The sequence below is a fragment of the Periplaneta americana genome, chromosome 12 (genome assembly GCF_040183065.1).
Source record: "Periplaneta americana isolate PAMFEO1 chromosome 12, P.americana_PAMFEO1_priV1, whole genome shotgun sequence".
NCBI classification, from domain to species: Eukaryota; Metazoa; Arthropoda; class Insecta; order Blattodea; family Blattidae; genus Periplaneta; species Periplaneta americana.
In genome coordinates, this window is record NC_091128.1 from 55,569,909 (window position 1) to 55,595,789 (window position 25,881).

The following is a 25,881-nucleotide window of genomic DNA, read 5'->3' on the forward strand; positions in this document are numbered from 1 at the left end:
ATCGATAAATTTCTGATGTGTTGGTGTAGATTCATGTAGCAGACGTATTAAGTTCTCAAGAAATGAAAGAGCCTTTTTAAATTTGATATAAAAAGCAATCTTTTCTGTAATAATTTGCATGACTGTTATTGGTGTTGATTCTACATTTCCAGTGATTATTTGAGCCGTTCAGTGCAGAAGTGGTGTAAGTCAAAATTAGGTAATGAGGTTTAAAGTAAAAATTCTGTAAAATACAGCGCAAAGTAGCAATTAATATATCCTTCGTGCTATTCACCTGACTACTAATAGTTTAAATAAATTCAATATTAACTGCTACTTTGCGCTGTATTTTACAGAATGTTTACTTTAACCCTCATTACCCATTTTTTACTTACACCACTTCTGCTCTGAAAATAAAATTAAGCCTACATTCATTTATTTGTTCTCACCTACGTCATATTAACAGTAAGTACATGTAAATTACGTATTATATAGGTAGGATAAGTTAAAATTAAGCTTATGTGTGAAAACTGGAAATGTAATGTAAAATGCGGTAAACTTTCCATAAAAATTTAAACCATAATATGAGCACTATTTGTGACTCAAAATAATAAAGGAAATACCGGTTCTTAAGAAATGAAAAATAATGAACTTCATAAATCAATGTCTGTCACATTAAGGTTTAAATCCTCCCCTTTTTTTATTTTCAAGTTTACCTCAGCGGCCGAGTTTACCCCAATTTGCGGTATAGAAAATAGTTAATTTCTCAGGAAATAGGGAGAGGAGTTCACCACGCGATGTACCCTACGAGATATGCCCTACAATTTTGAAGCTACTAATTTTGACTCTTCTCACAGGAAATATAGAGTTCCAGTGATTCATAAATATATTTAGGAATGAATTGAATTAACCGTCCAAGTACGAACAATTATATTATTTCAAACCATGATACGTGATCAGGGCCATGATTCAGTTGTAAGGAGCAGAAAGAATTACATTTATTCCCAGCTTCTGAAACTTGTAGATTAACTGCGTGTGAAATTCTTCTAGGATTCTAAAGTAAAATTAATAAGAACCATATACACTTACTGTTTAGCATAAAAATATAAAATAAATTACATTAAACCCGTTTTCTGGTGTGTTATCGTATGTCGTGTGCACACTTTTAACTTGCCTGCCGCTAGAGGGCTACTGTCGCGCCTGCTGTCAAATGTTGGCATATTTTATACGTATGAGTTGCGTGACTGTATGTATTAGACTGTGATATCTAGTAACATGTAGTCACGAAGCTTGAGTTGTTGAGGGCACTAGGAACAATAGACTGTGCCGGTATTATTTCGCATTGTCTGTGATGAGGCGATAGTAGCGATCCTAGTGGTTAGCAGCTATCTGTGGATGAATATTCCCTACATATTGACCTTCGTGACTGAATATACTAGACTGTGGTATTACTCTCTGTATGTTGCCAAATGTTAGAGATAGCTTTCGTAAAAGGGATTAATAAGTCTTGTTTAGATGTTAATGTTTATTGTTCTGAGGTGATGTGAAACAATATCTTCCTAAATGTTAGGGGAAACTCGGCTAATTCCGCAGTACGGTTAATTCCGCAATAGTGCATATATGATTTTACTGCGGCTTTACAATAGCGTGAACGTAAGTTTTGAGATGCTGTCAACAGGAGGCATGTCCTCTGCAGTGCTATAGAAAAAAAAAAATCAACGATATTGGTCGACACCTCTGTCCGCAATACAGTGAAACATCGAAAGTTGGCTGTTTTTCGTGTTTTGCTACACAGCTATGAAGAAAGTGAGCATTGTTACATATAAGTTGTTCCTTTTATGTTACTTTCATAACGTATTTCATAATTATTTACGACTGCGGAATTAGCCAAGTCCTATTGCGAATTTATCCGCACTGTTGCGAAATTACCCGAGTTCTTTTTCAACTGTAATATATGTACAACTAAATACATTTGCATTTTATTAGGTATCTTTATCTCATTTGGTAATGAAAGGTTTCGTCCATGTCGACATACTTTGATAATATTTTTCATAAACATTTTGATAAAAATATGATAGAGTTACTTCTTAATATTGCGGAATTAGCCGAGTCTCCCGTACTTCTTAAGTATCCTTACCTAGTATACATTCTGTATATTGAAGTCTAGGGAAAAATATTTTAATGGAAAAGTAGAACACCCAGAGAATTATACCGATTTCCATTTGAATTCCCCCCCCCCCCCCGCAGTGTACACAGAACATTTGTCTGCCTATTATAAAATTTGGAAATATCAGGATTCATCCATTAAGACCATACATACATACATACATGCATACATACACGGTTAGCGCGTCTGGCCATGAAACTAGGTAGCCCGGGTTCGATTCCCGGTCGGGGCAAGTTACCTGGTTGAAATTTTTTCCGGGTTTTTTTCTCTCTCTATTTCTTGTGTAGCTTTACTTGGTATATAGTGTATTTTTTTCTGTTTATTTCTGTTATTGTATTTGTATTCCTGGTGTTGTGGAAGAGAAGGCCTGATGGCCTTAACTACACCAGAATAAATAAATAAATAAATAAATAAATAAATAAATCCAATATGAGCAAATGCTGGGTAAATTTCGGTGCTGGACTCTGGACTCATTTCACCTGCATTATCAACTTCATCTCATTCAGACTCTATAACCTAAGATGTTGATAAAGCGTCGTGAAATAACCTATTAAAAGTACATACAGTACATACATCTTACATACACATAGACACAAGACATACATTACATTGCATCAGATTTTATGTGCAGGTGCAGATACATACTACAGTCCCGCTATCTTGCTATCCGCCCACCTGTCTGTCTGTCTACCTGCCTGCCTGCCTAATCGTCATTCTGTTCATCTGTTCGTATATTTGCCTATCCTATTTTCGTTTTCATTTGAATGTTTTCAATAACAATTTCAGGCTTTCCAAGGTCTGTCTGCTTGCACCTCGTCCTTGTTCTTTGTCTGATGCAGCTTCCTTTCTAGCAATTGAACAAATTTCTTCGTCTTTCATCTTCATGTGACAACTCATCGGTAAATGAACTTATAACATTTCCATTTGAACATAACGCTTTATTAGAAGTCCCACCATTTTTTAAATTGATTATTTATACTTTCAGAAAGTATGTCTTCAGGCTTCTTTATTTACCACAAACATACTACATAATGAGGAGTTATGTTGGTCTATTCGTGAACTGTGAATAATAGGTACAGAACGGCTCAATGGGCCCATTCTTTCAATGCAGAAAATAAACATGAAGGTGAAGATGGAGTAGGTAAAATATGAGAAGGGTGAACGAAGTGACGCAAAAGGACGATTAGACTAAGAAATCTCGTAGCTATCTCATACGCTGTCTCTCTATAACATGACAATGCTGATTTCAAGGAAACATTCGACCTTGGCGAGCCTGTTAACACTGCGTTGTCACACAACACCTGCCATAGTTCACAAAATCTCTGTAGCACGTGCGTTACTCAGCAGTTTCAGAACATTCTCGCCAGTCACTCTTCGCTCAAGCACTTCGTTCATAATTTGGCCTCTAAAATCTAAATGTACTGTAGCACAATATGTGGAATGTGAATTGTTATTAAAACACTATGAAAAGTATGTTGGTCAAATAATATCAACAAGTGATGACTGTAAGGGCACATGTACTACACACAGCCTAATTTACTACATTATCTTTTGAAATAAACAAAACTACAAACATTCGATTACTTAAAGAATACGGAACCATAGCCTACAATATAAATTAAGAAAAGCTACATAATTATGTTTAAATTCCATGTTAAGTTAATTATATAGAACTATGCTATGCTATGCTATGCTATGCTATGTATGTATGTATGTATGTATGTATGTATGTATGTATGTATGTATGTATGAGCACTGCAATTGGATATACTCCCAGTGGCAGTGATGTACATACATACCATATTCATGGCGAAAACGATCGTCGGTCATTATGCACCATTTTATGTAATAATCTAATGGTTTAATTTTGATTATTGATAAGTAATTATGACGGTAAAAAATCCATACATATTGTAATTTTATTATTATAGGCCTACTTATCGGACCCAACATGCCTTTGAAAAAGTCAGCTATTGTTAACTGTTTCTCAATTTGGTCAAGGGTCAATGTGATGTTATGAAGTGATCATTTAGAGTTTCAACCGGAATTGTAATGTTGTCACTTTGAGGTCTGCAATTCCCTAGTCCTATAGTACGTAAGTTTCTTTACAGCTTGGAAGAGTCAGCGCCCTGATGTAATGTCTGAGTTTAGCGTTCCTAATAGTTTGTGTAGTCTTGTTACGTAGATGTTTATAATAATCATATGCTGTGTCAGTCTTATGAAGTCTGTACTGTCTGTGCGCAGCATCACGCTCTTTCATCATAGCGCGTGTTTCAAGAGAGAGCCAGGGTGCCGGACGCTTCTTAACATTCTTTGACTTCAGAGGTGCATGCTTGTCATTTAGATTAGTAATATATGAATTCAGCCGGTCTACTTTCTCATCAACTGAATGTAAAGTCCATATGGACTGCCAAGGAATTTTTGCTGCTGGAGGGTAGCTGCGAATATATTTAATAAGCAGTCGCGGAGAGCTGATAAGGGGTGGTTCTCCAGCATGGGCGAAGTGCTAACAACCCATCATCGTAAAAAACAGCTTGTTACGAAACCCCAATATAAGCTTCGACTTAAAATTGAACGATCGTGGAGAAATGCTTGACTGAAAAAAGTTTTTTCGTGTTTTGTGATGCAGGAAACATTGTTACTAAACGTAGAGCGGCACCTAATTCGGAGCATCTGAATGCAGTCACATGTTTAAATTCATGGATGAAGCAGTATTAACTAGGTGAGTCTTCACACATTTTGTTATTTATGTTTGTCTCGAAAATTTCCGGAGAAATTGACACAATAAATTATAAGCCTCATAATAAATATGTTAGTAACTAATTAAAATAGTTGTTTTGTAATATAACGATACAATATATTACACAGATATACAATATTAATATTTTAATACTTATGCTTATCACCGAGCTCAAGTTAAATTTAACAATAATTGTGTATTACAATATATTAAAACATTTTTTCAACTCGATTAATCTATCGATTAGTCGATTAAATTCAAATAGTTAATCGATTAATTTTTTGATCTATCAACAACACTAGAAATGATAATTACCAATAAGGAACAGGACTCTTTATTCACATGATAATAAAATCAGCAGTAAAGAAAGTCGAATTTGTCATATTTAGTACTTAAGGGTAGATGGTGCAATATCGTAGTTATAAATGCTCACGCCCCTACAGGAGAGAAAGACGACAATATAAAGGATAGCTTCTATGAGGAACTGGAACACACTTATGATCAGTTATCTAGATATCAAATTAAAATTGCATTGGGGGATTTCAATGCACGGGGGCATATTTTTAAACTGACTATTGGAAAAGAGAGCCTATATGTAACTAGTAATGATAATGGAGTTGGGTTAGTCAACTTTGTCACATCAAAAAATTTAATCATGGAAACTACAACATTCCCCCATAAGAATATACATAAATATACTTGGACCTCTCCAGATGGGTTGACACACAACCAAATAAATCACATCTTGATAGATAGGCCTAAACGAAAACAGACTAGTATACAGTGGCGACTCGTGATATTTTTATGAGATTGACGACTGATGACCAAGGCAGAAACTAATAATAATAATAATAATAATAATAATAATAATAATAATAGAGCATGCAAAATCGGTACAAGTACGCCTATGTTAGTCTTTGACTCACCATTCTGAAACTGGCAATTTATTAGTAGTGATGTTCGATTCTCCTCCCCATTTCAGTTGCGAAGATGGCTCCTAAGCCATTGTACTGCCCGATATTTACCGATGCTCCGTCGTACGTTTGCGCAATTAATTTCTTCCTGCAGTTAAATTCTTCTAAATGATCAAATACAACTTCAGATATTCTTTTGGCTGTCCTGTCATCCGAAAGTCCTGTTAATTCTTGTATATTTATAGCTTATTTTATTTATCTTTATTTAATGATATTATTTTTTATTCATTTTATTTTTGATATTACATCATTTTCAATTATTTACTATTTCGTTTATTCTATTCTTTTAAAATGACCAATGAACTGCATTTAAGGAGCCTATAAGGGTACTTGAAAATTCTTATTGTAGTCTCTGAGACGGTCTCCGTCACCAAGAAAGAAGAGTCGTAGTATTAGGATACGCAGTCATTTCCTCAAACGCGGTTAAACTTAAGCCATACCCCTCCCTCCGCACTCTTCCCTGTCAAATAACTTCACTGCTAGAAAAAACCGTTTGCTGTAAGATATTTAGATAGTTCCTCGGAAATTATTTCTGAGCTGTGCAATGGCAAACAACTCACGACAGAAAGTGGAAATTTAAAGGAAATTATTACGTCGGGACGCATTGAAAATCAAAATCTGCAATTAAAATGTTTTCTATCCTCAGAGGCAAGAAATTAAACTGTAGGATCATCATCATATCCTTCAAGGAGGAATCGCCACTGCTAGTATAATAGACATTCGATCCTTCAGAGGGGCATACTGTGATTCTGACCATAATTTAATAATTGGAAAATTAAGAGAAAGACTAACAGTAGCCAAGCGAGTAGAGCAACAAGTTAATATTAGGAGATTCAATATTCCAAAATTAAAAGCTGAGGAAACTAATCAAAATTATCAGGTCGAAGTTTGAAATAAGTTTGCCACTTTAAGAAGTTCCGACGAAGTTGAGGAGCAATTAAATATTAATAGCGTGTGGGGAAAATATCAGAGATAATATCAAAATTGCAGCTGAGTAGAGCATAGGCATTATGAAAACAACAAGAGAACCGTCCCAGGTCGTGTACCTTGAATTTAATTAAAATGCATATTTAAGCTAATTATCGTTCGTTAAGAAACGTGGTGATAGTCGTTCGTTTCGCTTTATCCTCGTTTACGATATATACTGACTTGAAAATCGTTGCTACATATACCGCTTCTTGCGTGCACTCGGATTCTCATAGCTACACGACACCGTATCACAGCTCTTGTATTAATGCTCTAGTCAATTTGTTTTCTCTTAACTCACATTAATAAAGTAGTAGTACAATCCATGGCATCTTTCACTCATCCGTACACTGTCAAAATCTATAGGTATGCAGCTGAAAGTTTAGGAACAACACTGTACACACTATGCTTTCAAGAACCGAAAGAGGAATTTGGACTTAAAGTAAAACAACATGTAGAAAATTATAAGCCATTTAATCTCGTGGTCGATGCAAGTGGTTTCGGTAAACTGACAAAAATGTAACGTGAGAAGATGGTTAAGAGACATAGTTTCCTGAATGTTAAGAAAGACACACTATTAGCCTACTTCTGGATTTCTGGAATGGTCAGATAGATGACACTACATTTACTTTTAAAGGAGTAAGTACTTCTCGTCACTGGAATTCTCTGCCGCCTGAAGTCAAGGGCTGCCGAAATTTAATTTCTTTTAAATGTAAATTAGAAAAATATCTTATGATGAGTTGCCAGACCTAACGCGTTGCAATGTATTCCACTGTATTCATTTTTAGTTTTTTGTTTCTTATTTTTATTGTGTAATCATATAAATCGTGTTTATTTATCACTTAACACCAATATGCATCCCACTGTGTTGCTTTTTTATTATTAATCTATTTTTATTGTGTATATTTTATTCAATTGTCGGTTTCTGGTTTAATTATGTGAATCCTACTTACTTAATTGCAATCTAATACTAATATGTATACTAATGTGTTTATTTTTATTTTTACTGTGTACATTGTTTATTGAATTATCGGCTTCTGTTTTTATGTGATTCGTATTTGATTCTAACAACATTAATATGTATTCCACTATGTTTATTTTTATTTTATGATGTAATTTTTATGTAACTACCTCTTTTGATCTCATTATGTACCGTACCTTCCGGCCTTAACTCTGCCAGGTTAAATAAAGCCATTATTATTATTATTATTATTATTATTATTATTATTATTATTAGAGTCACGAGGTTCAAACCTGTCTTCGGATAGATTACTGAGCATTTACTTCTTTCATTGTCTCTCATGTGTAATGAATGGAAAATTTGTCACGCGAACGTTTCTCAGCCAGTGAGAAACAAATGCTAGGGTAGTGATAAAATAAACAAATGCTAGGGACGCGATAAAATTTAACAAATGCTAGGGACGCGATAAAATTGTGCGATAAACAGCCATGATTGGTTGAAAGACGTCCTTTCGTAGCGTTTTATTAGTCAAAAGTAGTGTTTCGTAGTAAACGTGTCATTAGATTGACCAATGATAATAGAATTACACTGATAGTTAAAAACTTTCTGCTCAAAATTAATATGTTTTTTTCTTCTATGTTCATTTTTTTATGTGTATCATCTCACCACAGTTCTTTGTACTGTGATCTCACCTTCGATGTATCAGCAATCAAACGATTACGTCAGACTCCCAGTTTAACATGCAATAATAATTAACTACAATGATTGCACGATATGTATTAGAAGTAGAAATTCTTTACAATGAAATTAAACATGTTCAAAATTATAGATAAGCAGTGATTAAAAAGTCAAAAAGAAAGTGTTGTTATAACCTCAAATGTTCAGTTGTTTTTATTCCAAGGACCCTTTTATTCCTATAATCTCTGCTTCGTATCGATTCCTTTTCTATATTTTATCACAGTCTAGTATATATTATAGTCACGAAGCTCAATCCTTAGGGAATATGCATCCGTAAATAGTTGCTAACCACTAGGATCGCTACTATCGCCTCATCACAGGCAATGCGAAATAATACCGGCACAGTCTATTGTTCCTATTACTCTCATCACCTTAAGCTTCGTGACTATATATACTAGACTGTGATTTTATTATTACAACCTCGAATGTTTATTTGTTCAGAATTACAGTTGTTCGCATTTTAAATATCTTCCTGAATGTAATTAGTGATAATAGTAATCCTCAGATAACTTAATTCCGCTTTTTAAACTCATGTTTGTTGTTATTTGATAATTATTTCTCGACTTCCGGTCTCGAAACAATTACCATGACTATTACACTTTTACTACGAAACACTACTTTTGACTAATAAAACGCTACGAAAGGACGTCTTTCAACCAATCATGGCTGTTTATCGCACAATTTTATCGCGTCCCTAGCATTTGTTTAATTTTATCGCGTCCCTAGCATTTGTTTATTTTTATCACTACCCTAGCATTTGTTTCTTTGTTTGCCAACATTTCAAACTGCACTGATCTGGACGTCAAAAAACGGAAAATTACAAACCACTCCAGTCGATGCACAGCACTTTCAAATATGACTCGCATTGGCATTCAAGAACAATTTTTAATTTATTGGGTTATTTTACGACGCTGTATCAACATCTAGGTTATGTAGCGTCTGAATGAAATGAAGGTGATAATGCCGGTGGAATGAGTCCGTCGTCCAGCACCGAAAGTTACCCAGCATTTGCTCGTATTGGGTTGAGGGAAAACCCCGGAAAAAACTCAACTACCGGGATTCGAACCCGGGCCACCTGGTTTCACGGCCAGACGCGCTGACCGTTACTCCACAGGTGTGGACTTCAAGAACAAGAATTAATAAAGACCACTGGTCATAGCTAAGCATCTTCCCTGAAACCCTATTTACAAATAAATGAAGAGCACCATTCGCAAATCCTGAATAAGTTGAGGGATACACCATGTACATCAACGAATTCACTTCTTTTACGCACACGTCCAATATAACATCAACTGAACCACCAACCACTAAAACATTCAATTTTGAAAATTGTACTTTCAATAACTGTTTCTTTTAAAATTATTCATGTTTATTTTTTATTTCATCATCATTAATTAAAACGTTTCTTGTTTATTTCATCATCCCTAATTAAAACTTTTGTAACATTTGTTTATAATAGGTTATGTTATAGCTTCTGCTATATGATATTATGGATAGTCACGTATCAGAGATTGTTTAATACTAAGATTTATTGAAAATCATCTGTCAAGTGACATTGATTACTGGGATCCGGATGATTGAAGTGGAATGCAAATGTTTTAATAAAAATGAAACTGAATCAACAAAGCCTTCTTGACTAGTAACCGTCCACAGAGTTCAATGAAGATTCAATAGTTGGCACAACTGATAACAAGAAAACAGATAATCATAACACACTACTGCCATGTAGCGTAATGTTGAGATGGTACAATAATACATTTGAAGACAGTTGTACTTTCGTAAGTCAATTAATATTTTATTGTATTGGAGTACTTCGTTACTTCTAATCTTTATAATTATACTTTCTTCTAATCGTGTAATAGTCAATTAAATCCCACTCGAGGTTTGATTTTCTCTAGATAAATCAAAACCTCTAGTGAGATTACTGTTGATAACAGAATATATTCTTTGAGGTCAATTTTATTAAATTACAGTAAAACCACAGTCTCGTATATACAGTCACGAAGCTCAATAAGTAGTAATATGCATCCATAGATAGTTGCTAACCACTAGGATCGCTACTATTGCCTCATTACAGACAATGTGAAATAGTACCTGCACAGTCTATTGTTCCTAGTACCCTCATAACTCAAGCTTCGTGACTGTAGATACTAGACTGTGGTAAAACTATCAGTACTCGTATTATCACCTGGTAGCAGCCCTTTAATGGAACTCATTAAAGTACACCTATTCATTAAAGTTCAGGTTTTCCACCAATCAGAAAGCACCATTGTAGCAATATGAAAGCGCAAGTATCGATTATTCTCGGATATGCAATCGAAAGACAACTAGCGAAACATCACGGAGGCTGGAAGTCCAATACTGTCGCAGAAGGTTATGTTCTGCTACTATAATAATTAGTGTTAATTATAAATAGTATTCAAATAATTTCAATTTGTCATCTCGTTTTCAATGTCTAAATCAATTTCCAGGTTATATCAAGATTAATGTCCATTTTACTCTCTAGATTATATCAAGGTCAATGACATTTGTTCCTCGGAAAAAATCAATACTTTCGCGTCTGCGCACATCTCACAATTTACGAGATATTGCACAAGGTCACTTCCGTTCCCCAGTCAGATAAGAATAATATGAATACTTATGAATAATTTCAAGTTAGAAATATGGTCGAGCATAAAACGTCGTATGATACTTGCCTATAATGGTAATTAAGTCGCTCGTATGAAAATTATGAAACTCGCTTGCGCTCGTTTCATAAACATACTCGCGTGTTAATTACTACCATTACAGGCTCGTTGCATAATGTACTATTAAATGGAGTTATAAATTGTTATTAATGGCCAGAACTATTTCAAATTAATGGTCGGTCTTATCGAAGCTAAATAACATAACTCTGAGATTTGTTCATTGGGGATGAGTGAAGCGGTAAGATTTCACGGGACGACAAGGTACATAGGACGGTCCTGTTGGAACTCACTTTATAATATTCGAAAATAAGATCACTCCATCATTATTAATTATCATCATCATAACCTACAAAACAGAAAATTCCTAACGCATGACTAGCAACGGTAGGATGATGAAGGGTAAGGAGACGATAAAAAGATGAAGATGAAGGGTAAAACGATAATGAAGAAGGAATATTAAGAACGAGGACTATGATAAAGATGACGATGATGAAAGAGAATGAGAATAAAGTTAAAAAATGTAACGAAACAGTGAAAAGTTGCCTTCGCGAGAACTATTACAAAATCATTAAGTCATACGTTCCTGCTTTGAGAAAGGACAAAGACAAACTAATATTATAATCTACGTTTTAGTTGGGAAGCTTATTATATAATAATGTGATACTTCGTGTATCTCATTAGCAGTTTCAAGGAATACCGTCGTGACATAGACTACTCAGTCTCCTACGTAATTTCAGTCTTTTTTCCCTTCGGACTATTTAGATTCTAACTAGTTTCCTAGATAATCCACGCAACAGTATTCGCCATCTTCTATCAATCTCACACACAAGAAAAAGAACGCAGTTAGAGCCTTTAAAGCCCGCTATAGGTCCCTGTCCTGAGCAAGACCAGTCCAGTCTCTATCATCATACCCCACCTCCCTCAAACCCATTTTAATATTATCCTCCCATCTATGTCTCGGCCTCCCTAAAGCTCTTTATCCCCTCCGGCCTCCCAACTAAAACTCTATATGCATTTCTGGATTCGCCCATACGTGCTACATTCCTTGCCCATTCCAAACGTCTGGATTTAATGTTCCTAATTATGTCAGGTGAAGAATACAATGCGTGCAGTTCTGTGTTGTGTAACTTTCTCCATTCTCCTGTAACTTCACCCCTCTTAGCCCCAAATATTTTCCTAAGCACCTTATCTCAAACACCCTTAACCTATGTTCCTCTCTCAAAGTGAGAGTCCAAGTTTCACAACCATACAGAACAACCAGTAATATAACTGTTTTATAAATTCTAACTTTCAGATTTTTTTGACAGCAGACTGGATGATAAAAGCTTCTCAACCGAATATTAACAGGCATTTCCCATATTTATTCTCTGTTTAATTTCCTCCCGAGTATCATTTATATTTGTTACTGTTGCTCCAAGATATTTGAACTTCTCCACTTCCTCAAAAGATAAATTTCCAATTTTTATATTTCCATTTCGTACAATATTCTGGTCACGAGACATAATCATATACGTACTTTGTCTTTTCGGGATTTACTTCCATACCTATCTCTTTACTTCCTTCAAGTAAAATTCCCGTGTTATCCCTAATCGTTTGTGGATTTTCTCCTAACATATTCACGTCATCCGCATAGACAAGAAGCTGATGTAACCCGTTCAATTCCAAACCCTCTCTGTTATCCTGGAGTTTTCTAATGGCATACTCTAGAGCAAAGTTAAAATCTCCTTGCTTTAGCCCACAGTGAATTAGAAACGCATCTGATAGAAACTGATCTATACGGACTCTGCTGTACGTTTCACTGAGACACATTTTAATTAATCGAACTAGTTTCTTGGGAATACCAAATTCAATAAGAATGTCATATAAAACTTCTCTCTTAACTGAGTCATATGACTTTTATTATTATTATTATTATTATTATTATTATTATTATTATTATTATTATTGCCCGGATGTTAGGTAAAATGTCTTTTTTCAACTGAATGTATGTATGAAAGACCTATTAGAGATAAGCACGTTTCCACACATTTGGGGACGATAGACCCAATTTTTATTTTGCCTTTTTGGCCTATTTTAGCTCCCGTTGCCTATTTTATGGTTAAATGCCTTTTTCAGCCTTTTTACGTCGTTATTGTACATTTTCTATATTTTTAATGTATTTAAAATAAACCGCACATAAATTATTTCAAGAAACAAAAAAGAACGGTTGTACAAATTGAAAATAGATATTCTCCTCACACAAATATTTGCTGAGAATCTTATTCTCCAGCAATACATATGTTTCCAAGAAGTCGTAAACTTTTCTCCCTACCGATTCCAACTTTTACGTCACTTAACAAAGATGTTTGAACAGTATAACCTTCAGTTCTCAGATCATTTCGGGGTTTAATAGCGAAAGAAAGGGGATGAGGGAAGTATTAAAAGCAAGTCTGTAGGTCCCGTTACTGTTGTCGCTTGCACCTATAAGTCACGCGTATTTTGAAGTCTCTAATCCCTTCTCAAGCCCCTCTTTTTGAGACAACACACAGTCGGTTTTTCCCGATCTCTGAAAGAAAGTAGAGACAATCCTTCTGAAATAAGTTGTTTTAAGTTTGCTGCTATCACTTCAGTAGAAGTAGAACGATCTTTTTCCACCATGAAAAACGTTCTCTCTGACAGGCGGCTTACTATAACAGTTGACAACTTAAGAAAGCATCTTGTTGTGATATGTAACCAAGGAAAGTGAATATCGTATGGGATAGTTTATTAAGTATTTGTCTATTTTCTATTTGTTTCCATGAATAATAAATGTCTCATTTCACTGCCTATTTTTACTAGTTTAGTGCCTATATGCCTGCCTATTTTAACCAAAATAAATGCCTAAACATCCGGCTGTAATTATTATTATTACTAGCTGAAGGTACCCGGCGTTGGCCGGGTTTTCCTTTCTGGTTCTGTTTTCAAATGAACTGTTTGTTAAATTTTCGAAAATTTCGGAAACCCAACTATAGACAACCAAAACGAATTGTTTTACTAAGCTTTCCTCTTTACTTAACTTCACTTACATGAATTAATACTCCTTAGCCAAATGCCTACCAGGTTTAACTAAATTTAAAACAATTGTAGATCAGGCACCGAAAAGAAAATATTTCATCATGTGCCTGACGTTCAACTTTGTTTTAAATTTATATATTTATTTGTTTTGTTTATTTATCTCTGCCGGTCAGTTACCGCTAAATTTAAAGTGCTTTATCTTAGTCGTGGCTGTCAGCGTATTAAACACCATTAATTTTTCTGCTGTCTCCTTTCCTCCCCGCCACAAATGTAACGTTGTACAGAGGTAGAGAAAAAATAATTATTAGATCTGTACAATTAACTGAAGCTGTGCTGACATACATTTCACGTAATTTTATGTCTATGTGTGCTTTCACTTGAACTTCAGAGACAGCTGATGGTAATTAGAGAATTCCCTTGTTCCCAGTCTGAATCGTTGGGGTGTCATCGTGAGCCTAAATTTATCTATCGGTCGTATCAAAGAATCAATATATACGTATGTAATTCAATTTATATTGGAATATTTTTTACCCCTTGACAGTTGTACGCCCGCTTATATCATACCCGGCCTTTTTAAAAATATTACTTGAGATATTATATCTAACAAATTCAGAACATATTAAATATAATACTTTTTATTTTATATACAGAATGCAGATAGAGTATAATTTTGCAAGAAGTCATTGTTCAGCATAAATAATAATATTCTGAAAGACATCCTATGTTATAGAAAATGAAGTGACCGTTATTTCCACAACGCTTGACATACTATACTGGCAACCTGATTACACAGATAAAATTTCGCAATAACACATTATTGGACATGGGCAATAATATTTTGAAAGATATATATTTTAGAATTAAGTAGTATATCGAAATGATAGCCGTCCAAATCTTGGATTTAAAATATCGGCATCCCAATCAATTCAAATGAACAAAAATAAAGAAAATGTAAATTAATGTCTTATTTTCAGTGGGCTTAGGTATATTCACATACTACATTAGAAACATGACAAAAGTCTCATAGATATGCATACAATTCATTTTCCCGTCTTTTGTATAAATGTGTATATATGTTTAGGTGTGCTCACTTGAAAGCAAGTTACGGAATTATTGACAATGTGAAAAACACGGAGATTTAAGTGAATGTCTGCAACTTTGAACGACTATCCTTAAGCTTTATTTTACTACGGTCATTAACAGGGAACGGATTTATATGGACTAAAAATATATGAAATATGTAAATATATATGTAGTTATTTTTACCAAAATATGGAATTAAATATGGATTTTTACCAAAATATGGAATTAAATATGGACTTAAAATTATAAAAAAAATGACTATGTACGTTAAATATTGGTACATTTTAATCAAACTAAACAAAAAATATAATGGACGTACCTTATCTTCCAATGTAGTTTCAACAAAATACAATTTTTATTGTCTGTTACCATAACAATAGGTTACAAACATTTCTTTCAAGTGCTGGAAAGTGAATCTTCTTCTATTGTCTCTGAGGATAGATTTATACTGACTAAAAGAGCGTTCGACGTCACAAGAAGTAACTGGTACATAATTCAATTTCACAATGTCTGCTGGGGATAAGTCCAAGTTAATCTTCACTGTTGATTCACCACTCATCACAGCAACAACCTTTTGTAGTTCTTCATATCCAGGGTTTTTTGAAAGTACAGTGTCCACCTTAGCTCTTACTGCATCTGCAACTTTACCTCTACCACGATTCAGTTGTTCCACAGTACTATTTATAATTTCAAAACTTTCAGATAGTGAAAGGTGCCTATTTTGGAGACTTTTGAGCGTTTTTATGATGCATGAAAATGTATGCTGAATGTGAGCTAAGTCATTCTTCACACTTATGTCACAGGTAACTGTTTTCGCAGTATCAATTGAGACTGCATCTTCAGAGTCCAATGCAAGGAGAACATTGTTAATAGAGTCTATATGTTCGGCATAATATTCAACTGCTTCTAGCCATGTACCCCATCTAGTTAAAATTGGCTTTGGTGGCAATGGAATTTCAGGGTACATTTCTTTCAACACGTTAACTCTACTGGGAGCTTTGAGAAATACTTTTTTCACTGATGAAATCAACAAATCTACTTTAGGGAAATTGTCTCTGACCACTTCTGCCACACGATGAAATGCATGCGCCACACAAGTAAAATGAGTCAATTTAGGATATACAACAGATAATGCTTGTCCAGCTTTGACCATATAAGGGGCAGCATCGCTAATAAAGAATAACACATTATCGTACATAATACCCTTTGGCCACAGGATACCCATAGCTTCGTTGAACAGTTTAACTATAGTTTTGTTATTGCACTTTTCTAGAACATCACAATGTAAAAGAATTCGTTCAGAATATTGTTCACTTAACAAACCGATAACTACATTACCAACAAGTCTACCTTCTTTGTCGGGAGTCTCATCAATGGAAACCCAAATTGAACTATCTTTAATTTCATCTCTTATCTTCTGTATTGTCTCATCGTAGATGGATGGAGCATACGTCTTCCTAAGTGTTGACTCATCCGGGATTGTATGTTGAGTATATTTTTCAAGGAATTCCCTGAAGACCTTATTCTTTAGTTTGTAGAGAGGAATATCAGCAGAGATGAGAGAACGGCACAGGTCGATGTTAAACTCAGATCTTACATTCGATGTTGTTGGTTGTGTTAAAAACAATTGTCTCTGCTTGGAATTTAGTTGTTTGTTGGCCTGATGTTTACTAGTTGTAATGTGTTGTTGCACCAGGAACTTTTGTGTAGATGATACTGCACACTGACACAAATTACAAAATAATATTTTATTGTCAGTTGATAAACCATCTTCTTTAAATTCTGAAATGTAACTTGTTAGTTTTGATTTTAAATTGACTGAATGACGTACTTTTGGCATATTTACCGTCTTTATAGTATGATTTACAAAACTGAACCTATGTGTACTCTGACTGGCATTTAACTGTTGAGCTGCACAACTGAAGTCTGTTAAAAATTTTAAATTAAATTAATACAGTTTTGTAACTTACTTTCCCATTGTTGATAGGACTGCTAATTTTCAAATAACTCTGATGTTAAAGGGATTACTGAACATGTGTTTAAATCTCTATTGTTGAAATGTATTTTTAAAAGTTAATGGAATTTTGTTTTGTTTTATTGTTAAACCTAATATAATATGGACTGTTTTATATGAAATATGGAAAATATATGGAAATTAACGAAAATATGTACTAAACTCTAAAATATGGAAAAATATGGAAAATAAAAGTAGGATTTTTCAACCCTACACATTGTGAAACATAAAGATAATGCAAAATATAAATTATATTAGCTTTATAAGTAAATATGTATTTACATATAAATCCTTTCCCTGGTCATTAAGAAGGCTAGTTGCACTGAAATGGCAGTTGATTAAAATCGAATGGCATATTACTGCCTATTATAAGAATATGTGGGATAAAAACATCTTTTCCTTTCGTTTTGCCAGTTAATACTGTCACTTCTATTACGTTTGTCATGAGTTTTTTCACACCAATTCCTGTTCCATTACATAATTCTTGTGGATCAATATTTCGCAATAGTACTATTGGTGATTCAATATCAAGTATTAAATTATGTGTTGGCAATCCTTGTGATTTCAAAGAATTTAAGAATTCAGTTTGATAAAACACAGTCTGCTCACTATCTAAAACTGTCTCGAGAAACACATAATACGGTTCTGGACTGCATAATAAATAAATAAATTTAGCTTCCCTTATGAAAAGGTTGCCAGATTTGACAAAGCGTATTACATATAATTTGGAAACACATCTAAAAGGTAAAATGATACACATTGCATGAATTGTCTAGATTTTGGCCTTCATGATGTATCTACAATGTTATTTTATATCGTTTTGCTTTTTCCATGGCCTCATGAAAGTCGATGTTGAATACAAGAGACAATAATAAAGAACAATTGACTATAGAAGATTTCATTTTAGTATTATACATTAATGTTTGATCGTATTTATTTTTATTTTTTACTTTTTTTAATCAATTTAACGTCCATTTTAACAATTTTAATATAGCCTATGTTCTTCTCCTGGTTATGAAGATTAAATGTGCAAACTTTGGCAAATACCGGTCAAAGCGTGTAGATTTGTATAGAGAACACACACACACATACATACATAGCCACATTGACTTTTATATACTGTATAAGACTAGCTGAGAGCACCCTGCGTTGCATGGGTTTTCCTTTCTGCTTCTATTTTTAATTAAACTGGTTACTACATTTTCGGAAATCTCGGAAACCTAACTATAGACAACCAAAACGAATTGTCTTTACTAAGCTAAGATAAATCTTTACTTAACATCACTTACATGAATTGATGAACTCCTTAGCAAAATGCCTGCTAGCGTTAACTCAATTTAAAATAATTGTAAATCAGGCACCGAAAAGAAAACATGTCATCATGTGCCCGATGTTCAACGATTTTTTAAAATTTATATATTTATTTATTTTTATTTATTTATTTTGGTGTAGTTAAGACCATTAGGCCTTCTCTTCCACATCGCCAGAAATACAAATAAAATAATAGAAAAATCAAACTATGAACAGAGTAAAACCCAACGAAAATGTTATCTCTTTTCCTTTTTCTGATCAGTTTCAGCATCAAATCAATATGTACATAATTATATAATTTAATTTGTTGGAAGATTTTTTATCCCTTCACCACTGTACATCCACTTATATCATACCCGGTTTTTTTTAATATGACTTGGAAAACTATATCTCACAAATTCAGAACATATTATATTAATTCTTATTTTATACACAGATTACAGATGCAATATAAACTTGCAATAAGTAATTTTGAACATAGTGACTAATAATCTGGGAGACGTATAGGCTTAACGGTATTTTAGAAATTAAAAGATTGTTATTTCCACAATGCATAACATACTACATTTGCAACGTGATTATACAGATAGAATTTCGAAGTAACATATTTTCGGACGTAAACAACAATATTTTAAGAGACGTATATTTTAGAATTAATATAGTGTTATTTTCAGTCGCCTTACGTACATTCACATACTACGTTAGCAACATGACAGAAATATCATTGAATTGCTTTTTGATATGTGTAAAATCTTTTTTTCCACTCCTTTGTATAAAATATAGTCGAGGATGTGACAAAAACACGCAGTTTTTAAGTCAATGTCTGCAACTTAGAGCTACTGTCCTTGAGCTTCATTTTAATATGGCCATTACAAATGTTAGTCACACTGAAATTGCAGTTGCTCAGAATCGAATGGGCATCATAGCTATACGTGAGATAAAAACATTTTCTCCTTTCGTTTTTCCAGTTAATATTTCCACTTCTATTACGTTTCGCATGAATTCTTCACACCAATTCTTGTTGGTGCATAATTTTGGTAGGTCAATATTTCGCAATAGTACTTCTGGTTATTCAATATTAAGTAAATTATGTTGTAGCAATCCTTGTAGTTTGAAAGAATTCTAGAATTCAGTTGGATAAAACACAGTCTGCTCACTATCTACAACTGCATCGAGAAATTCATAATATGGTCATGGACTGCGTAAAGATACTTATTGCATGAATTACCTAGATTTTGGCCTTCATGATGTGAACAACAATGTTATTTAATTTCGTGTTATAATTTCCATGGCCTCGTGAAAGTCGATATTGAATACAACAGACAATAATAAAAAAACAATTGAGTACAGAAGATTGCATTTTAATATTATACATGAATGTTTAAACGTACTTATTTCTATTTATATATTTTAATTAATTTATAGTCCATTTGCACAATTTTAGTGTAGCCTATGTTCTTCTCCTGGTTATGAAGGTTAAATATGCAAACTTTGGCAAATATCGGTCAAAGCGTATAGATTTGTATAGAGAACATACACACATACATACATATATACATACCCACATTCAATTTTATATATTAACATTATTATTATTATTGTTGTTATTATTATTATTATTATTATTATTATTATTTGCTATTGTTGACATTACTGTGATGTATGTAAACATTGGAAGTAAGAACAGTAAAGCAATGAATAAACTCACCTCTGTATCACGATAGGATCACATTTTAAAAATAGTTGATTTGAATAACTTAATTAGCCTATATCCCTGAGCAGCTTAAAATAAGATGTGTAATTCCTAAGTTACTGATTGTTGTCAGCTTGTCGGTGATGATAATACAACAATATTATTTTCTTTGCTTACCTTATACTTTATAGAGTATACCCGTATTAAAACAATTATATTTTCTGAGGGGGATAGAAGTTATCCCTGGCAGGATGTTAATATGAATTTATGAGAGGATATTCCAACGGGGGGGGGGGTGAATCCCCCCTTCCTTAACCTCACCGTTAATTCGCACCTTGAACACATTCATATCATAATTGATGTTCAGTTACATCGCAGTTTTATCTCTAAAGTCGTTTCGACGGGATTACATAATTTTGTAAGGAGTATGTTATCATTCTTCACAGAAATACATTTTCTCCACATCCAAGAAAAATGTTATCTGTATGAAGAAGATATAAGATTACATCATCATCATCATCATCATCATCATCATCATCAACATCAACATCGTGATCGTTAAAAACATTTGCACCTTAAGTTCATTCCACGTCCATAATTATTTTGAACAGATGTTAATCAACAAAGAAAATGGAATTCTTAACTCAGACCTCGACCATAAAAGTCTACTAGGGTTTAAAGGGTCTAATTTAATTTGTCACATCTTAAAAAAAGTGATACATAGGCAAGTAATTTTTGTATAAAAAAGCAAAACAAGCCGATGATATGAATTACACGCTTCAGCCATACTGTATTGCATCATATTCTGTAGAAGAGAAGCATGTGTTAAGGCTGGTTCACAATAAACCGGGAACTGAGATGACAACGAGAACGAGAACGGAAATAATGTTAAAATAAATGTATTTAAATGTGAGCATTCACAATAGTTAATTGTGAATGATCACATTTAAATACATTTATTTTAACATTATTTCCGTTCTCGTTCTCGTTCTCGTTGTCGTTTCCGTTCCCGGCTTATTGTGAACCAGCCTTTACACTTGGAGCTCTGAGACTGTGAAAGTGGTGGGTATACTTTACACAACAACGCTTTATTACCTTCCAATATTACATTCAATCAGGGTGCGAATTAAGATTTCTGATGAGGGGGGGATAGAATCCTAGATATATAATACTATACGAGTATACATAAAATTATTATTATTACTTACTTACTGGCTTTTAAGGAACCCGGAGGTTCATTGCCGCCCTCACATAAGCCCGCCACTTGTCCCTATCCTGATCAAGATTAATCCAGTCTCTATCATCATATTCCACCTCCTTCAAATCCATTTTAATATTATCTTCCCATCTACGTCTCGGCCTCCCCAAAGGTCTTTTACCCTCCGGCCTCCCAACTAACACTTTATATGCATTTCTGGATTCGCCCATACGTGCTACACGCCCTGCCCATCTCAAACATCTGGATTTAATGTTCCTAATTATGTCAGGTGAAGAATACAATGCGTGCAGCTCTGCGTTGTCCAACTTTCTCCATTCTCCTGTAACTTCATCCCTCTTAGCCCCAAGTATTTTCCTAAGAACCTTATTCTCAAACACCCTTACCTATGTTTCTCTCTCAAAGTGAGAGTCCAAGTTTCACAGCCATACAGAACAACCGGTAATATAACTGTTTTATAAATTATAACTTTCAGATTTTTTGACAGCAGACTAGATGACAAAAGCTTCTCAACCGAATAATAACAGGCATTTCCCATATTTATTCTGCGTTTAATTTCCTCTCGAGTGTCATTTATATTTGTTACTGTTGCTCCAAGATATTTGAATTTTTCCACCTCTTCGAAGGATAAATCTCCAATTTTTATAGTTCCATTTCGTACAATATTCTGGTCACGAGACATAATCATATATTTAGTCTTTTCGGGATTTACTTCCAACCCTATCGCTTTACTTGCTTCAAGTAGAATTTCCGCGTTCTCCCTAATTACGGCTCAACGCTTGGTCGCACTGAGTTGCTTGTCTTGCATTTTGATCATAATAATATTCACCCACATCCATGAGCAGACTTATGATTAGATTTATAATTCCTAAGTTATTGATTGTTATTAGCTTGCCGATGATGATAATACATCAATATTATGTTTTTTGCTTACTTTATACTTTATAAGGTATACTAGTATTAAAGCAATTATTTTTGTCAGGGTGATAGAAGTTACCCCTGGCAGGGATGTTAATATGTATTTATGAAAGGGGGATAACTTTCTAACAGGGGAAATCCCTCCATCTCCCCCGTTAATTCGCACCCTGCATTCAATGCACACGTGAACACTGCTTCGAAATAAAATATAATATACTAGAACAAGGCTAGAAATTGGTGGGGGAGGAAAAAACTTACTTCTGCACAAGTCTGGTTTGCCGTGTTCCATGGCGGCTAGACTGCAACGTCACATCATTATCGCACGACAATCCGTATGAATTTATTTTCCCATTGAAACATTTATTTCCAAATTTAGTAGTAATTAGTTGTTTTAGGTGAAAGACATGGTCGGTAACTTTTCCTAACGTTCTATGAAATAATTTAAGGGGAGAGGATGGTATTTTTTGGTGCAAAATGAGTAAATTTTCAAAAAAAAAAAAAAATCTTTAAAATGCTCTGTGATATGTGTGGAATGCCCTTATCGGATGTTGAGTCGCCATTTTTAAACTTCCTGCGTTATGAATTTTTAAATCACTCGTCAACTTTTATTGTTGTTTCCGGTAAATTAAATTTTCAAAAAAAAGTGTTTTTCTTTAAAATGCCCTTTGATATGTGTGGAATGCATTGCATAACATTTTGTGGGTATTTGTGCCCTTATCGATGTTGAGGCGTCATTTTTATACTTCCTGCACTATGGATTTTTAAATCACACGCCCGCTTTTATCGGTTTCCAATAACTTCATTTTTTTTGCTACATTGCTAGACAAAAATGGATATAACTTCTGAACTATTAAAGATACAAGCATGAAATTTAGAACACACATTCTTTAGACTATTAGGAAACTTTTCTCTGTAACAGAATTTTGTTAATTGATTTCATTTTCAAAATACGTCCGTTTGTTTGCAAGAAAGGAAATCAGAAAATTGTTATTAAACTTTAATTGTTTATTTTACAAACGTAGGGACTAATATCAAAATTCTGTTACAGAAAGTTTGTAGAACATGATTTTGCAAATACATTGCAGAAAACTGTTTGAATCTATCTTTAAAAACGGTTTAGATATATCGGTTTTAGTACAATCCTGCATTGGGTATTTTTTTTTTTTTTCAAATTTGGGCCCCCAAATAATTTTTTTTCAAAATATTTTTATTTGATTGAGTTGCCACAGCTATGAGCTCTCTAAATACAAAAAATTAATATTTTACACCAAATAGGAAAAAAGTTAAAAAAAATACCATCCTCTCCTCTTAAGTAATAAACCATGACAAATTTTATCAGCCCTCTATCGTATTTCTTTCCTCTTTGCTCATCAGTTTTACTTCCCCTCACATTACCGCCTTACAATCTAAAACGATATAGGAGAATAATTATCTTCTGATCAATTCTATTGCGAGCCTCCCTGGCCGTGTGGTCAGCATGACACAGCTGAAACAACACATACAGCACATGACAAGGGGCAAACACCCAGTCCCGCGGATAGAAGGTAAATCTGTTCCATTACCAACACCGGGAATCAAACTACGGACCGCGCGCTTGGCTGGAAGCACATACGCTATGCACGTAGCCAAGATGGAGAACGCTCCATCGTCAAGAAAACAACTGGAAAGGTTAAAAATAAAACGCTGTGAATCCATTGACAAAATAAAGAAATGAGTATAGATTTGAAACAATCGCGCAATTGTTACGTTTTGTTTTGGAGGAGGATAATGTTCAGTAGCCGTTCTCAAATACCTGCAGTACCTACCATTACACTGAAAGGACTCTAAGAATTTTGGAAGTTAAAGAAGCAGAACGGACAAGATATTTAACTAATAATCATACTCCTAATTATTTACCACTCCATAAAATGTAATATTTTATTCTCACTTCCTGACTTCACAATTACGTAACAGAACTGAGATACTTACATCGCGCGACAACAGCGGTGCTTCTGCCAGCAAGGTCGTGCACGCACTGACTCCAGCAGTCCAGCTGCTTCCTAATCTTGGCTGAAAGAGATATGGACTAGAGATTACGTCATTACCGTTTATTTAGATACGGCAGGGCCATCCTGTGGTGCCGGAAAGCACGCGAAATTTAAAATTTGTGTGACAAGGACAGCACAAAAACGCACTGGTGTCAGAATCTGATTACTGCCATGGCTTGCTAGTTTACAAAATATGTAACATTTTGTCTGCCACATGGACAGAATCGGACACGATGTCATAATGCGTATACTGTATGAGCACAGGCACTGGCAGAAATATATTTGAAATAAGAAGCAGCAGACTAGATATTCGCAGTTTCATAGACGACGTTCACCTGGTTGAAATGGTTACCGTACTGAATATAGTAAACTCGTTTTTTTGTTATTTTACGACGCTGTATCAACATCTAGGTTATTTAGCGTCTGAATGAAATGAAGGTGATAATGCCGGTGAAAAAATCTCAACCAGGTAACTTGCCCCGACCGGGATTCGAACCCGGGCCACCTGGTTTCACGGCCAGACGCGCTGACCGTTACTCCACAGGTGTGGACAAACTCGTTTTCATTACGGGCAAGCAGCATATAAAAGGTTTTCGTTATCGCTTCACTATTGTTGTTCAAGTCTTTGAAATCGAAACTGTGCCGAGCTTTAGCTCAGGCATCTCACTTGGTGTGCCTTATTGTTGCCGATCTTAGTTAATGATATAGTCCCATTGCTCTTATTTCCGGCAGCCAATCACGTTGCAAGTCAGCTACATTTAAACGTGTGCGTCTTGCCATTCGCTGCTTATGACGTTATGCATTTTCTAAGGCTCGATAAATACTTAATATAATCGCTCGCCATTTTCGTTCTTTCGTTGGCGTTCGCAGAAAGCACACGAGGACGTTATTTGCCGCTCAATTATTTGATGAATTACAGTGCGTTTGATTTATTATCATAGGAGCTACGACATGATAGTGTTTAACGGTGCGGCAAATAGATACCTCGTCTGGTAGCTCGGCAACGAAAGAACAAAAATGGCGAACGATATTATCTACCTTGACTTTATAGAGCCTTCACTTCCTAAGACGTAAGCAAAGAGGAGGAGTCACGCCGGAAATAACAGCGATGTGTTTTGTTTTATAGAATGCTGTTGATTTAAAAAACTGTGGAGACTAAAATGAAAACAAGCAATCTGTGGATATGGAGATTGCGAGAAATGAATCCAGTACATTGGCTGTTCGCGCAAAAGAAAAACTACCCGTGCCATATACAAGGACCTCAAAATCTAGTTCTTTGTTCTTATGAATTATTTCTAAATAAGGTCGGTTATTATGTTTTAACTATAATTAATTATTTTTGAAACAATTAACAACACTACTAAAGCAAACCGT

General features: G+C 34.4%; 1 protein-coding gene across 1 annotated transcript in view; it reads right to left on the bottom strand.

The window, feature by feature from the left end:
• Positions 1-24,568, bottom strand: part of LOC138710455 (UDP-glycosyltransferase UGT5-like) — a 77,760-nt gene extending 53,192 nt beyond the window's left edge. Inside the window, exon 1 of the mRNA XM_069841352.1 lies at positions 24,449-24,568. The gene's annotated coding sequence lies outside the window, so the exon portion shown is untranslated. The remainder of the gene's footprint in view (positions 1-24,448) is intronic.
• Between the last annotated feature and the right edge of the window lie 1,313 nt (positions 24,569-25,881).